This window comes from Schistocerca gregaria, chromosome 4, assembly GCF_023897955.1.
Source record: "Schistocerca gregaria isolate iqSchGreg1 chromosome 4, iqSchGreg1.2, whole genome shotgun sequence".
In the NCBI taxonomy this organism is placed as follows: Eukaryota; Metazoa; Arthropoda; class Insecta; order Orthoptera; family Acrididae; genus Schistocerca; species Schistocerca gregaria.
Window position 1 is genome coordinate 427,287,428 of NC_064923.1, and position 13,920 is coordinate 427,301,347.

The following is a 13,920-nucleotide window of genomic DNA, read 5'->3' on the forward strand; positions in this document are numbered from 1 at the left end:
ACTGTCACCAAAATATTCGGCTCCCTGGCACAGACCCTTCCTACAATGCCCCCATTGCAACAGACATCGCCCCCTAGGGGCTCGGCATTCATTTGTCGGGTACGGGCCTGGGGACCCTGGGGTCCTTTTGCTGGGGAATGGTAAGCGCCGCCAGTCCCCTGTCACCGTAAGCTCTGGGCGTGCTTCAGCGACCCCCTTGCGGCGCGGCGGTGGAACGTTGAGTGTCTCAGTGAACGGGGATCTTGACCGCCCGGAACGCGAGGATGAGGTTACACTCTGTTGTTGTTGTTGTTGTTGTGGTCTTCAGTCCTGAGACTGGCTTGATGCAGCTCTCCATGCTACTCTATCCTTTGCAAGCCTCTTCATCTCCCAGTACCTACTGCAGCCTACATCCTTCTGAATCTGCTTTGTGTATTCATCTCTTGGTCTCCCTCTACGATTTTTGCCCTCCACGCTGCCCTCCAGTACTGAATTGGTGACTCCTTGATGCCTCAGCACATGCCTCAGAACATGTCTTCTAATCAAGTTGTGCCACAAACTCCTCTTCTCCCAATCCTATTCAATACTTCCTCATTAGTTATGTGATCTACCCATCTAATCTTCAGCATTCGTCTGTAGCACCACATTTCGAAAGCTTCTATTCTCTTCTTGTCACAACTATTTATCGTCCATGTTTCACTTCCATACATGGCTACACTCCATACAAAAAGTTTCAAAAATCAATTTCTCACACTTACATCAAAACTCGATGTTAACAAATTTCTCTTCTTCATAAACGCTTTCCTTGCCATTGCCAGACTACATTTTATATCCTCTCTACTTCGACCATCATCAGTTATTTTGCTCCCCAAATAGAAAAACTCCTATACTACTTTAAGTGTCTCATTTCATAATCTAATTCCCTAAGCATCACCCGACTTAATTCCACTATATTCCATTATCCTCGTTTTGCTTTTGTTGATGTTCATCTTATATCCTCCTTTCAAGACACTGTCCATTCCATTCAACTGCTCTTCCAAGTCCTTTGCTGTCTCTGAAAGAATTACAATGTCATCGGCGAATCTCAAAGTTTTTATTTCTTCTCCATGGACTTTAATACCTATTCCGAAATTTTCTTTTGTTTCCTTTACTGCTTGCTCAATATATAGATTTAATAACATCGGGGACAGGGTACAACCCTGTCTCACTCCCTTCCCAACCACTGCTTCCCTTTCATGCCCCTCAACTCTTATAACTGCCATCTCGTTCCTGTACAAATTGCAAATAGCCTTCCGCTCCCTGTGTTTTACCCCTGCCACCTTTAGAATTTGAAAGAGAGTATTCCAGTCAACATTGTCAAAAGCTTTCTCTAAGTCTACAAATGATAGAAACGTAGGTTTGCCTTTCCTTAATCTTTCTTCTAAGAAAAGTCGTAAGGTCTGTATTGCCTCACGTGTTCAGTATCTCTACGGAATCCAAACTGATCTTCCCCGAGGTCGGCTTCTACTAGTTTTTCCATTCGTTTGTAAAGAATTCGTGTTAGTATTTTGCAGCTGTGGCTTATGAAACTGATTGTTCGGTAATTTTCACATCTGTCAACACCTGCTATCTTTGGGATTGGAATTATTATATTCTTCTTGAAGTCTGAGGGTATTTCGCCTCTCTCATACATCTTGCACACCAGATGGTAGAGTTTTGTCAGGACTGGCTCTCCCAAGGCCGTCAGTAGTTCCAATGAAATGTTGTCTACTCCGGGGGCCTTGTTTCGACTCAGGTCTTTCAGAGCTCTGTCAAATTCTTCACGCAGTATCGTTTCTCCCATTTCATCTTCATCTACATCCTCTTCCATTTCCATAATATTGTCCTGAAGTACCTCGTCCTTGTATAGACCCTCTATATACTCCTTCCACCTTTCTGTTTTCCCTTCTTTGGTTAGAACTGGTTTTCCATCTGAGCTCTTGATGTTCATACAAGTCGTTCTATAAAAAAAAAAAAAACCTTTGTCTCAAGGTGTGCTGCGCGCTGACGAGATGCATGGCTGTTGAGGTGGAATAGTCTTTGGCAAGCAACCTCTGGGGAACCTGCCGCCCCTTTGTTGTATAAGGCTTACCTAGGCACGCAGAGCTCTGTCTATGTGGACTTCTAGTTCTCTAGCTCCTCGTGGGGCCGAGATGGATCCTTCTACACCTTCTGTGTCTCCTCCCAGCGGAAAGGGTGGGCCGCTGGTAGGTACGAACACCCAGTCCAACAAGAGGACACGTGGTCCAGTCCTCCAGACTCAGGAGCGAAATCTCAGGATATCATGACTAGTAATAGAACACATGTTGGCGGTCAGAACATATTTTCAATCTTTAAAAGGAAAGAGGGCAGCTTAGAGAAAGTTTCACCTTCCTATATTCAAAAAGGGCTAGGGGGCATAGCTGGCAGTTTGAAATCTGTTAAGCGGTTGCTTAATGAGACACTGTTGGTGGAAACTGCAAGTTTCCAACAAGCTAATAATCTACAGAACGCGCAATCCCTTGGGGAATATGCCATCGAAAGTGAGCTGCAAACCACCCTGAATTACACCAAAGGTGTTGTGACGTACAGAGATCTGGTGGACAAACCGAAAGATGAGTGGGCTCCAGCAGGAATAGTTCACGTGCAAAATGCCATGAAGAGGTTGGACAGGGTTCTTGTTTAGTCCGACTCCTTCATCCTGACGTTTAATAGCAAGAAACTCCCAGAGCATATTAAGGCAGGTTTCCTCCACTTAAGTTCGCGGCCTTATGTACTAACCCAATGTAGTGTTTCAAACGTCAGCACTCTGGGCATACTATTCTTGACTGTTGTGGAGAAGCTATTTGTGGCAAGTGCGGTCAGGCCACCCATGACATCATCCATTGTTCGTCTCCTGTGAAGTGTGTAAATTGCTCTGGACCTCACCCCGTCTGGAGTCGGGGCTGCAGCATGTATCAGAAGAACGGAAGATATAGGAGCTTAAAACCATGAAGCACATCCCCTGAACTGTGGCAAAAATCTGTAAAAAGTCGAGCTGCCCCCGTGCTTTCCCACCTCCTTCACTTCAGTTGTTAAACAGTCCATACAGAAAGCTGACATTGCTATGCAAACAGAGTCTGCTAGTGTCTGCAATAGTACCTGCGTGTGTCCCTGCACTTGTGCTGCTGCAGTCTTTCTAAGCCTGTCCCTCCCCCTAGAACTTCAGAAAAAGCCATGGTTGCTGACGTTGTGGAACTCCCTGCCCCGCCAAATGCTCTGTCTGGTATGCTGTCCAATGCTGCCACACCCTCAACCGCAGTTGTGGCTGCAAAGTCTACCCAGGGGAAAAAACTCAAGGCGAAAGGCACAACGCCATTGGACTCGGTCAGAAACCAGCCTGACGATGTCGACATTGAGCTCTCTGATGTCTCTCTCGATTCTTCTTTAGGGGCTATGGAGATTGATGTCGGGCTGGGGCAACCATCTCCCTCCAAAACTGTGCCTCCACCCATTGTAAGCTCCCCTCCTCGTCAGAAAGTCGGGATGACAGTACTACCCCCTGGTAGATGGCTCCCATTATACAGTAGAACATGAATGGATTAAGGGCGTGCACGGAGGAACTGAAACCCCTAGTGCAGCAACGCCCTCTGTGCTTTTGTTTGCAGGAAAGACATTTCAAAGTATCTGATGCTTCTGCACTGCAGGGCTATACAATATATCGCAAGGATGTCCTGAATGGTGGAAGAGCCAAAGGAGGAATTGCTGTGTCTATCAATAATGGGCACCACTCCTCTGCTCTCCCCCGGGATATCAACCTGCAAGCACTTGCAGTTTACGTTCATTCACGTCGGCGCCTTACAGTTTCCTCCCCCTATTTACCTCCTCTGTATGCAGTAGCCTTCAAGGCTCTTACAGATCTTGTGGTACAACTCTCCTGACCATTTCTTCTCGAAGGAGACTTCTATGCCCATCATGTCCTGTGGGGCTCAACCTCTACTTGTCCTCAGGGTCAAGCTTTGGAAAGCTACCTCACAGCGTTGTGCATTCTCAACACTGGTACTTCGACTCATTTTTGTGCTGCTTCTGGGTCATTTTCAGACATCGACCTATTTCTCTGCCATCCAGCCCTCAATGTCTCTGTTCACTGGGAGGTCATTGGCGACTTTCATTCCATCGAGCACTTCCCCATCCGCATTCACCTCCGGGATGGAGTGTTGTTGGAAGAGCAGTCGCCAACATGAATGATTGGCATGGCTAACTGGCCACTGTTCAATCAGTTGGCTGTCTTCGAACGTCGTAACAGCAAACGAGAATGGGTATATCATATCACACATGTGATCAATCATGCTGCTGACCGGTCCATACCAAAGTCTCTAGGCCCTCTTAAGCGGCCATCTATACCTTGGTGCACAGAAGAGTGCCATTCAGACATCCGGGACAGTCTTGCAGCACTTCGACGGTTTAAGTTCCATCCAACAACGAACAATCTCACCGCCTTTCGAATCGCGAGAGCCAAGGTTCGTCGTGTCATTAAAGATAGCAAAAAACGGTCATGGCAGGAGTTCCTGGATTCCATCAACCGTTCCACTTGTTCCACAAAAGTATGAGAATGCATCCGTAGAATTTCCGGTACATGCAGCCGTTTACCGATAGCTGCAGTATTGAAACAGGGGTGCCTCTAGATGACACCCAGAAACATTGCTCTGACCCTGGCCGAGCATTTTGCACAAACTACTGCCAATGCAAGGAGTGATCTAGTGCTTCGTCGCTACCGTGCCTCTGTGGAACGCGAAAAATTGGACTTCAGGTCAAATGGTTCTGAGGCCTACAATTCCCCTTTCTCCATGTGGGAGCTCGAACCAGCACTGGCTGAGACTCATGACACTGCACCTGGTCACGACCACATCCGGTACTGCATGACTTTTGCCAGTGGCGTCCAGAAAATCCTCCTCGAATGTTTTAACCTAATGTGGCAGGTAGGCAACTTACCCAACTCGAGGAGGGAGGTAACTCTGATGCCTCTTCTCAAACCAGGAAATGACCGCACATGCCCAAGTAGTTATAGGAGCATCGCCCTAACGAGCTGTATAGGACAGACCATGGAGCGAATGGTTAACTGGAGTGTGGTGTGGTTGCTAGAGACTAGACAACTCCTTAGCCGTTCTCAGTGTGTATTCCGCCGATATCGGTCCACTGTAGACAACCTAACCCTCCTAGAGGCGGCTGTTCAGCAGGCTTTCCTCCCATCAGCATTGCTGTTTTGGCAGTTTTTTCGATATACGTAAGGCATACGATACTACCTGGAGACACTGTATACTCGCGCAACTTCATCAGTGGGGCTTTAGTGGCCTCCTCCCCGTTTTCATTTGGTCTTTCCTGAATCAGCTTTTTTATCGGACCCGAGTTGGTGTCACGTTCTCTGATCGATCTCCTTAGGAGAATTGAGTCCGTCAGTGCAGTGTTTTAAGTTTTACCCCATTTGCTACAGCCGTCAACAGTAATACATCTGCGGTAAGGATCCCAGAACAGTACTCCATATTTGTGGACGTTTTATCTGTTTTCTGCTCCTCCTCTAGTGTTGCAACACTGAGCCGTCAGTTGCAGCTTACAGTGCGGCGGTTTCAGGAGTGGTCTGCAAAAACGAGTGTTGCGGTTTTTTGCTGATAAGTGTGTATGTGTTCATTTTAATCGTTCTCGTCATCCTTTTAATTTGCCTGTATTGAAGATGGGGGACACCATCCCACATTTTAGAGACACAGTGCGGTTCCTGGGCCTTAGTTTTCACTCCAGATTGTCATGGTTGTCACACGTGCGAGACTTGAAAGCCAGAACCCTGAAGGCACTGAACATCCTCAAGTGCCTTAGCCACAGATCGTGGACATGCCCATCTCCTTCAGTTTTTCTGCGTTCACAGCTGGACTACGAGTGCACGGTGTATGGGTCAGTGAGGTATTCTTATTTGGGGGTCATTGACGCTGTCCACCATGAGGGGATTCGGCTGGCCACAGGTGCTTATCTTGCCTGTCCCAAACCCAACCTCTGTGCTGAGGTGGGAGATCCGCCACTTACCATCCGGTGCCAGCTCCTCCTGGTGAGCCAAGGGTGTAAGTTCCTCACAGGTCCTACTTCAGTCGCACACCACCCTGTTGTTCGTCCACATCTCTAGCGCCTGTTTTCCAACCGTCCATGAGTCACGATGCCGTTTTGGATCCGCGTGAAGCGTGTGCTGGAATCACTCGGTATCCGCCATTCCAACCCCAAATACAGGGTTTTAACCATCTGGCACCCTGGTTACTCGAGCAGCCCAGAGGGATTTTACATTTGGTACGGTTCAGGAGAGATAGCACTCCTACTTCCGTTTCTACTGCGGTATTTTCTGCCGTTTTATCTAAGCACCAGAACCACGTAGCTGTTTTTAGGGATGGTTCTAAACAGGATGACTCCGTTGGTTGCTCTGTCGTTTTCCCGGGTCGTGTCCTCAAGTTCATACTGTCTCCCGAATTTACGATCTTCGACGCAGAATTATATGCGATCTTGCGGGCAATGGAGCAGATGAGACATTCTCCCAGTGTTAGATTTCTAATCTGTTCAGATACTCTGAGCGCACTTTACTCTATCCAACGTTTGTACCCAGCAGGTAAAATAACACAGACTATTCAGGACACCCTCCTCCAACTACAGCGTCGCAGGGCACGTGGGATTTCCGGGGAATGAAAGGGCAGATTGAGCATCCAAAGAGGCATGTCGAGACCGTCAGGTCTTTCAGTGTGCAATCCCCTTGCATGCTCTCAGGTCGCTGTTGAGGTATAAAGTTATGTGTCGATGGGAAGACGAGTGGCTGGAAGAGACCGACAACAAGCTCCGCGTCGCCAAGCCCACAACTCGGCCGTGGCGTACCTCCTTCCAGCCACGTCGACGAGACGAGGTCCTTCTTACTCGTCTCCGCATCGGCCACAGCCCTATGACGCAAGGATTTTTACTCGGGCGAGAGGACCTCCGATGTGTGGTGGTTGTGGCATGCAGATCACGGTGTGTCACATTTGATTGGACTGCATTTTATTTGCTGACTAGCGGACTGAAGCGGAATTGACGGTGGATCTGCAGTCTATTTTATGTAATGATCAAACGAATGTGGTTCGCGTTTTATAGTTTTGTGAATTGTCCCACGTTTTTCACAAGAGTTTGGGGAGATGTTTTTAATGTATCAACCGGGTTTCTGGCTCTCCCAAGTGTTTTCTAAGTGGTCAGCCAGTCAGTTTTCCCTGTATTGTTCTTTCAGCCCTTCAGTGTTTTGTTTTCCCTCTGCTTTACTTTCTTAATTAACTGTCTTCTCTCCTAAATGGCTTCAGTGCATGTGAGAGTGCCTGTGTGATAGGAAGACTGTGTGCTCATTTCGAGTCCATGCGTGTACGACAGTTTTAGTTCTTATCCACATTCTTTTTCTTCAATAAACGTCAGAGCTCTGATAACCTCGCTGTTGGGCGCCCAATAGATCCCCAAACATGCACTCACATACACACACACACAGACACAGACACACACACACACACACACACACACACACACACACACACAAACACACACACACACATACACACAACTAACGTCCAAAAGACCTGTAGCTGGTTTAACAAGAGGGGGGAACATCAAGGTGAGTGCTGACACATTAGCATTGGCTCATGTGAGTGGTGACCTCAACCAGATAGATGTTGAAATACAAAACAAAGTGCTTCTAATCAACCGTTCAAGAAGACTGTGGAGAAAATAAAGCATTCCTAAATTTATAGTCAACCAACGGGTCCCACACAACACGAAATCTCCCATTAATACTACAGCTATCCACAACTTATTACTGCGCTCACTGGATTTCACTTGTATTCAAGGGTAAGGCTAGACATTAAAGATCTGCAGACCTGACAAGTAAGGCATCTGTCGAATACCATCGGAGAAACACAGCTGAAATGAAATACTCCATCATAGGTGGAATAAAATTTGGAGGAACATATTTAGTGACATTCTATCCTTCCATCTGGTATATGACTGCCGATGGGACTGTACCAGCCAACAAAACACTGTGTATAATTCGCCTCAGCAGCCCCTTTAAATGAGGTGCCTGAGAACTTGTAGACGTCTTATAACACCGACTGACCAGTTGACCGGCGGAAAAAATTACAAAATTCCTCTGCAGGAAACTCGCAGAGGCACCATAGGTCAGAAGTACTATCGTCGCCTACAGGGTGATTTTCTCCATCGTGTACGAACTCTAGGGATTGATCGATGAGGGGATACGGAACATAACAGGTCTAATGAAGTCATGTCCGGAAATGCTTGGTTTCCATGCTAGAGACCATTTATTCATTCACACGTCGTTACAAAGACTGCGGTATAATACGCGCTGTACCACACAGCCACAGTTACAGTATGTGTTGAAAATGGTTTCCGTGTGCCTCAATGCATGCGTGTTACCGAGCGTACTATAACTGTGGTTGCATGGTACACCATGTATTAGATTCCAGTCTCCATAGCAAAAGTATGTAGCATGGCAACCATGCATCTCCAGACATAAGTTCAAATGGCTCTGAGCACTATGCGACTTAACTTCTGAGGTCATCAGTCGCCTAGAACTTAGAACTAATTAAACCTAACTAACCTAAGGACATCACACACATCCATGCCCGAGGCAGGATTCCAACCTGCGACCGTAGCGGTCACTCGGTTCCAGACTGTAGCGCTTAGAACCGCACGGCCACTCCGGCCGGCCAGGCATAAATGATTAGGCTTTCTTCGTTCCGTATTCTCTCATCGATCAAACCCTAGACTTTGTACACGGTGGAGAAAATCACCCTGTATATCCACGTACAAAAGTGTAACATCGCAATCTGATAAATAGGCCCCACGGCGGTGCGCATCATTCAGCATCGCACGTTTCGTTTCAATGAGTACTTTACCTGCATTGTAAACGAAACGAACTCTTAAAATCTAGCCAACTGTGAACACTCACAACAATAAGGCAATTTTACTGGAAGAAATTGCTTATAACGAACCAAATTGTAAATAGAAGAAAGAAAAGTGTTTAATTCTGCTCTATATTTGAAAATATTAATTACATTATCTTTAATTGTATTTCATTTTGAAGTGCATACGTTACTTACCAATAATATGATAGAAGGTAAGCTACTAGGCTCGAAGCTCCTCCCGTATAGCAGAAACCGTTTTAATTCTTATTTTCTAGGAATGTTAAGAAGAAATCGTCGCTGACTTATTGCTTATCAGAGTTTCACCCACCGAGAATAATAGCACTTTTACTTAACTCTCTTCATTCTTAAGATCGTTGATAGCTATTAACTCGGCTCTATGCTTGATTTTGGTTCATGTCATGGTTCTTGCAGAAAGGAGGAATCATATTCTACATCATTCAAGTATCAACGTTAAATGGCTTTATTTGGTTTCTGCTATACGGGAGGAGCTTCGCGCCTAGTAGCTTACCTTCTATCATATTTACGCCATTCCCAGGTAGACTTTTACTAAAGGAACCAGGAAACATCAGAATGATTTTTTCCTACACAAAAGAAGTCAACGACAATTAATGAATCTTAAGCATAATTATTTATTCAAGGCGAAACAACTACTTGATTCCAAAGTGAATTTGAGAACCACCTTACGTCGTGCCCATTAATTTCTGACACATTGGTTCTCAGGAACAGAAATTATTTTATATTCAAAGAAGAAAGTTTATTTATTTAAATTCAAAAGAACGTTTAATTTTTTAAAAAAGTAGGGTAAGAAATAAAAAAAATTAAATAGAGAAGGATGGAAGGATTAAATAGTGAATATTATTTATCACTTATGGATTGATTTCTCAGGGGATTCGTTTCTTCCTTACAATTTTTTTAGCAGATATACATGTATAATGAAGGTACATTTCAGATGGGGAAGACGAGGGAATTGGACACATGCTGTGGAAAAATAATTCATCACAAACGTATTACAACACTTCTGTCACTTTGGATACTTAAGAGAGGATCCCCAAATTATTTTATGAGAGCAAAACTTAAGAGACAACTCTGAATAAGTAATTAAGTCATTAATGGCAAATAATTCCAATGGCTTTGAGCACTATGGGACTTAACTGCTGTGGTCATCAGTCCCCCAAAACTTAGAACTACTTAAACCTAACTAACCTAAGGACCTCACACACATCCATGCCCGAGGCAGGATTCGAATCTGCGACCGTAGCAGTAGCGCGGTTCTGGACTACAGCGCCTAGAACCCCATGGCCACCGCGGCCGGCAGTAATTAATGTTCAACCTTTGATGGCACTGAGCCGATGTCAATGAAAGCGGATAGCGGCAAGCGTGAGGGCTGCTAGGGGTGCAGAAGTTCCTTAAAGAAATGCTAGATGTGTCGCAGTGCAAACGCATAGCAAGGAGGTTGAGCCAACTACTTTCCATACTTTTTACATCGCACATAAGTTTCTTTGTAAAGTTAGTATGCACAGACTTTTGCCCTGGAACATTAAAGATCACGGGCACGATTCACGTCTAAGGTACTATTTGTCTATTTATTTATTTATTTTAGTGTGTCCAACAATGCTGAAGAGACTACTGTTTCTTGAATGATACGTGTCTTTCAGCTACAGGATTTTGGTAAGGTAATGTATGGTAGATAACTAATATAGAAAATAAATCAGCATCATTGCACACATAATCAATTAAAATATCTAATTTACCACAGAAACAGAAATACAAAAGCGAACGCTTTTTTAGATACAACAATATAGAAAGTTGACAATAACAAAGACACTGACATTCACAGAAATCCTACAGCAGCAGAAACAACTATATGTGCAAAATCGAAGCATCCACAAAACCTTAAACTAGTAACTTCCCAACACATGATAAACCAACTGAATAAAATCTCACTCGACAGAGATATCTACGAAAAATAATTCCAAATAAAGCAGCTCACAGTCAAAAACAATAAATAAGACGCCCACATATTGCAAAATCTCAACCACAAAATCGGAACATAGATAAAGAAAAACAAAAATAAACAGAGCAAACAAACAGCCTGGAACTCCACAGATAACACAGGAACACCCATGGCATGACTAACAGAGAAAACTTGTACACTTTAACACATAGCACATCAACAAATGAATTCGCAAAGATACAGAAGAAACAAGGATTACACATAGCATACAGAACAAGAAACATACTCGAGACAAATTTACAAAAGCAAATAAAGAAACCAGATAATACCAACGAGTTGTTGTATATCAGTTTGAATGTCAAGATTGCAAATTATTGTGTCTATGAATGATAGGCAGAAATTTCAAAACTAGGTGTAAACGACACATAACAAGCTGAAAATATATAAAATAGCTCTTCTACCTCTTTTGAACATCTAATGAAGCACGGATGTGAACACTCTATCATAGAACAGGATAAGAGATTTGTAAGGGTGAACCGTTACAATAAAAAACATGTTAGCCTCTACAACAATAACAGATATGAAGAATATTACCAGACTAAATGATATTTCAATGCACAGACACAAGCACGCACACACACACACACACACACACACACACACACACACACACACATGAAACATAAAGGACGAACGAAAAACACAGAGCGACATTTGGCAATACTGCATACAAGAAACATACCAAATAAAAACACAGGGATCGGTTGACTTGAGGCGGTAACTCGAAATGTGTCCATAAACTCCGAAAAAAGGAAATACTCGGTATGCAGGCCGTCTGCTTATAACTCCAAGACGGGACATACGCAGCAATAAGCTCAAAAAATGTAAGTAGAAAGAAAAAGCGTTGTAAACTCACCAAGCCTATGCTAAAAAAAGTTGATTCTCACCTAATAACAAAAAAGTAACAAAACCTGTAGTGCAGTAACATATTTGTAATTATTATATAATACAAAAACTACCATGTATTACTGGCCAATGAAGATGCTTAACATATAAAGGGATGCTAAAGGTGTATGAGACATATAAACAGCCTTCCGTTTAGTTCCGTTACGCGAACCATATCTCCAAGAAAACTATTACATTTGTTTAGAAACAAAAAACTAAATGGCAACAGTTATTTACCAAATTTTTATCACCCCATAATCATAAAAACAGGTGTGTCAATCACGATGCACCATATTTTTGTACACTTAGTGATCCCGTCAGGTGTTCTTTCAGTGAAAATTTTTTGAACGCTTTTTTGTTACCTCAGGTTCGACACTGCCTCCTACCAACATGTAAATTCAATTGACTAATGAAATGAAAACGTGCCACAAGAAAATGAGCTTTGTAACTGGTAATGATACCGCGGATAACATCGAAATTGGATGATTACTCTTGTTACTAATCAATAATTTTATTTTCTACAGTTGTGGAGTATGTCATTACATCAGTTGCAAAAAATTTGATCTGTTATGTTATTAAACGAATTGTGCACAAGGATAATCGCTAAAATAGGTAAAACAATACACATTCCCCTTTTTGTTAAGGTAAAATATCTCGATAAAAACGCTTGAGACAGGTGATGCGTCTTCTGATTGTATTACTCGTTTCGTAAGTGAATGGACATCAGTTAAAATTTTACTACAAATAGTCCATTTATAATTGAACTAGATGCGTGCTAGAGTACTAATTGCAATTCCGTTTCTCTAGACAGATTTAATACTACGGGATCTGGGTTTTGGTGACGGTAAATTACCGGCATTAGAATGGCCTGAGTGTACGACCTGTGTTTCGCCCTTGGTAGTAATGTGGCTAATTACTATCATTAGCGCAGTAACAGAACACGTAATGGCTGCTCTTTATTAGACAATGCTACAGGGGCGGTAACTAGTACTTATCGGAACGATGAAGCAGTTGTCGACATTTGCAGGTAAATATGGAAGCTTCGTTGATCAGAGCGAAATATTTGGCACATCTATTGTGCCGTTCCTGATGTATAATTAGCAGCTGAAATATAAAGTGAAAGTACATGTGCGTCACTAGAATAATTGTGTTTGATCTAATCACGGATGTAGTGGAGTGGTTGACAGTCACTGGTGATCTTCCGTAATTTTCCCCACAGTTTCTCAGAATTAAAGTGATTCATACTTCAGATTAATGAAATTCTAGGAGTATTTTCACGGTTTGTTGTCTGTATTTCTGCTATTTTTCTTTATACGTTCGGTAGACGAGTAGCAAGAAACTTTGTGAGTCGAATAGCATTCAGATACTGGAGTGTTTATCCCAAAGATTTCTGTAAATTTCCTTCTGGGTATCTAAAAAGACAGCCCACGACGAGCAATTAAAAGTGATTCTAATGGGCCTTTGCGTGATAGCAACCTTCTGTGTCGCTAGTCTTGTTGGCTGACTACGGATTTTTGTTCATGCAACAGCGAGTGACGTGCTATCAACACAGTTTCCATGCGCATCCATGGTCGGCACAGTTACTTCTCTGTAACATAAAACGTGACAGTAAGCCAACAAGCCAACGGACTTATTCGTTCAGTCCTGTCCTATAGCTCCCCTGTGATTATCTGAAATCTGTCTTGCGCAAGTAACTGCAGTATAAATCCTGCGTGAACAAAAGTGTAATCAGTTGGACTTCTTTCTTAGCAAATTTCGTAATTTGTAAACATTTTCTGCTGTATTTCAATTGATTTTGCAACTGCTCTCACTAGTTATTCATGCACGAGGGCCGATAAATAAAATATTCGTTACGCAATTTAATTTTCGTGACATACTTGAAAAACAGGGAGCGCTTTGGCTACCGACGGTCCAATACTGGCAGCAGGCACAAAGCAAAGATACAAGTCGAGCTCAAAATACGACGCCTTCCATACCTCACAACTACTTCAATTTTAACGCATTCCTGTTGAGTGTTCCCAATATACTGTAGCAGCCTTTCTTCTTGCAAAACAGGTTTACCGCGATGAAATGCCTTTTATAGGA